Below are 4,306 nucleotides of genomic sequence, written 5' to 3'. Positions count from 1 at the left end.
ACAACAGAATCAGACTTAACTCAAAACCCAAATTCATCACAAAACAGAATACATCTCACGTAATGTGACTAAACTCGGTGACAGACTTTGTTTCATACCTGTACCTAATTGTAGTTTTAATCTCTAATGCTAATACATTTTTTTTAACAGTTTGAATGGTTTGGATTTATGTTATATAAATATATTTATATATATTGTCTGAGTAATTACATAGATATTTGGGCAATATTTATAGAGCAATATCTGTATATGTACATGTTCTGCATTTCAACACTAGCTAATCTATTTCAAAAACACATCCTTAGGGTGGCCTAGATGGTGTCAGAACACTAAAGCCCCTCCTACTGACCCCAAACACACGTTTTAGGTCTAGAGTTGGGGGTCCAGTTTTCAAAAAAAGCCTCTAAATTATTTACAGAACAAACATATTAAAATAAGAAATTTAAGTTGAATATTATATTTTATTATACAACAGAATCAGACTTAACTCAAAACCCAAATTCATCACAAAACAGAATACATCTCACGTAATGTGACTAAACTCGGTGACAGACTTTGTTTCATACCTGTACCTAATTGTAGTTTTAATCTCTAATGCTAATACATTTTTTTTAACAGTTTGAATGGTTTGGATTTATGTTATATAAATATATTTATATATATTGTCTGAGTAATTACATAGATATTTGGGTCAATAATCCAGATATTATAGAGCAATATCTGTATATGTACATGTTCTGCATTTCAACACTTCTCTATTCACAGTACAAATGCTGCTTTATTAAATCTATGAATCTCTTGGTTTTGGCTACTGTATCAGTTGCAGGTGTTCCCACATACAGTAATGGTTTTGGCAGATAATACATTTTGGTTTGGCTAATACTTTGATGATTTTGAGTTCAAAGTATGTGTGTTTTTGTAAAGCTTCTCAGACACTTTGTATCACTGGGTCTTTCCAAAGAGCACAGTAATAGAGAGCTGAATCTTTCAGAGTAGCTGCTTTAATAATCAGTTCAGTGGAGGTTCTGGTTGTAGAAGATTCAAAATGAGGATCTGGTATATCACTCTCATCATTTCTTGATCGTGCACCTTTCCACAGTATATACTGTAGCTCACTGTTAGGATACTGTCTGTACCAATAAAGATCAACATATTCACTGCTTGTTTCATACGAGCAACTCAATGTCACACGGTCGGTTTCATCTCTAATAATAACAGCTTGATCTGGTTCAATGCGATCACCAAGAGCAACTGAAAAGGAAGTAAAAAGTGGTATGTGAAGACTTGCATAAATATAAAATCCGTTTTTTACATTTAGAAATTATGCATTCATATTAAAAATTCATATAAATTTACAAAAATACCTGATGCAGCTATGAGAATTAATACCACTGATCTCCTCATCCTGAATTTACTGATCAGCTATGCCTCTGTTCACAATCCTTTAATATAAGGTGTTGCTATTTGTTTCTGAGCAGTCTAGTACCACTTGTCACGTCAACATACGTGCATGCTTATGATGTTGTTGAGTGTGGTAAAAAGTGTTGCCCCCTTGTGGCGTGTGTGCAGACCCTCTGGTGTCATAGGTTGATCTAAACCATTTTCTTCTCCGTTTAGCTCTGAGAAGGTTTTTGTATGGTGTGTACATGCATTATCAGCCGAGGGTGAGGAGGTGTAGCTGTTTGATTTTGTCCTGACTCCATGATTAGAACCAGGAATTCCGGCGCAGAGATGAGATAATGTCGATACCACTGTAGATTATTAATTGACACAGTGAACTGGTATTTACAAGAGATCTTACTTTTCCATTGCATGGACTGCAGGAGATGTTGGGGTTATGCTGTCTTGTATACTGGCACCTGAGAAGAATGTTAAATTAGCAAGTCAAATCAAGTCACATTTATTTGTATAGCTCAATATACAATAAAGATTGTTTTAAAGGAACTTAACAGAAATAAACAGGAAAATAACAGGGTTCAAAAATGAATCAGTTATGAAATGACTTCCGTTTCAACTGTAAGCAACTCTCCAGAAGACAACTGTCATTAGTCAGCTTGAGTCAGTTCAATGTTGATTCAATTCAGTTCAGTAACTTTGCTAAAGTTGAAAAGCATCTAAACGTTAGCATAAGGTTAGCATCAAATATGCACTGCTAATGTGTAAAGAAAGGAAATGCATCTATAGAACTGAAATCTTACCAATGAATGCCATTAAAACTAGTAGCAAACAGAACGCCATTGTTTAGAATGATGGTTTCCTCACTGAGCTCTGCAGAACTACCATAACAGCCTCTGTACAGACAACTGAAGCTCCCAGCCAGTGTTTTCAACACCCAATCACAATGCAGTGATGTCTCTGGCAGGTGTCACAGATGCACTTCGAGGGGCTGTTACAAACTCATAAACTGATGTTCTTGTGATCTCCAATAGTCTAAAGTAAATGTTATGTAAATTAATGTAGCTCACTGACTTATAAATCCACTGTATGTACTGTATGTTTATCAGCTCGAGAACATTTTATGGTTTAATGTGCTGTCTATATAGCAAAACAAAACATCACAATCAAATGCGACAGATTTCAGGTTTGTATTGTGTCACTGGCCTCTGTTCTTGTAGGTTAGGTTAATTTCAAATTGGTAAGACAAAAGAGAGAAGTTTTAATCTATGGCATAGTTTTTAAACTTTTTTTTCAGGGGAAAGTAATTATGTTAATCCAGAACAGTTTTAGATGTATTATTATTATTATTATATAACATATATTTCAGTTTTATTACTATATTTGATTGATTTTTATTTCATCTTAAGATATTATATTGATGTACCAAAATATATAAGTATGTAATATGTATTATATATTGTATGTAATATGCTTTTTTATGCTATATAAATGTTTTCATATCATTTTGTAATTTAATGTAAACTATATTTTATATATAAATACTATATATATATATATATATATATACTGTATATTTATATATGTATGTATGTATATGTTTTATAGAAACTATCTACACATGTTTTAGCTATAAGTAGCTATTAGCTATTAAGTATTTTTTTAATTAATGTTTTTGTTTTATATATCAGCATTAAATAGTGTTACTTTTAACACATACAGACAGTGAGAATGGAAACAAACTATATTATGTGGGCTGTGAAGTTCAGATTTTTGTTTGAATAATCAAAATATCCTGTTTTCACAGTGGGCTTCAAAGCACAGAAGTACACAGAAGAGTCAGACAGATGAAGGTTCTGGATAGTCAGTGTAATTCTTCTTGCGGCAGAATCCCACTGGGACTGAAACCTTTTGTAGGGGAAGTCTTTGGAATTACTCCCATTTCCAAAATTATGTCTTACTAAAATATATTCTGGAGGTACATTTTTTGTTTGCCTGGCCCTGTACCACAGCACAGCAGGCATTGTGTCTGTCGTATTATATTCAGAGGTTAAAGCAAAAAAAAATCCTGAGCCTAAACTTTTTTCCAGGGGGCCGGGCGGGGGGAGGGGATGGGGCAGCACATGCAAAGCATGCAATGGCTGTGGCAATTTAACATTTTTTTTTCATGAATATATGGTTGACCTGAAGAATGAAAGATATATCATACACTTGGGAAATTATGAGCTATATCACTGCTTATCGACACTAGGGGTGTGACAATACACTTAGCTCATGAGATGAGACAAAATACAGATACTTGGTTCACTAGAACGAGACAATCTTTAACATTTGAAAGGATACTATGGCAAAGTTATTGCTTTCCTTATTCAATCTGTTTTTTTGTTGTCATGAATATATGGTTGACCTGAAGAATGAAAGCTATATCATACACTTGGAAAATTACGAGCTATATCACCGCTTATCGACACTAGGGGTGTGACAATACACTTAGCTCACGAGATGAGACAAAATACAAATACTTGGTTCACTAGAACGAGACAATATTTTTATACTATTTTTAAGAAATTTTCAATGACAAAATATTTGTCTTTTAATTACAAAAAGTAAAAATGCAGTTGTATTTTGAAATATTTTAGCTAATCTAGGGCTGTAACTAATGATTATTTTGGTAATCAAGTAATCTACTGATTATTTTGACAACTGAGTAATCTGATATTTTTTAGTAACACGAATAGACCTAAGTGAAAACCAGGCTAGTATGACTATTTATATATAAACTAACGATGAGGCAATAATAATTGGCTCAAATAAAGTATCAAAACCAAGTAATTACATGGTTTTATTGAACAACACTGTTAAAATACATAATATAATATGCCTATACATAATATGAACATAACCAACTTAA

This window comes from Sinocyclocheilus anshuiensis, unplaced genomic scaffold, assembly GCF_001515605.1.
Source record: "Sinocyclocheilus anshuiensis isolate Anshui unplaced genomic scaffold, SAMN03320099.WGS_v1.1 scaffold1576, whole genome shotgun sequence".
Classification (NCBI taxonomy): Eukaryota; Metazoa; Chordata; class Actinopteri; order Cypriniformes; family Cyprinidae; genus Sinocyclocheilus; species Sinocyclocheilus anshuiensis.
Note: the sequence above shows the minus strand (reverse complement) of the source record.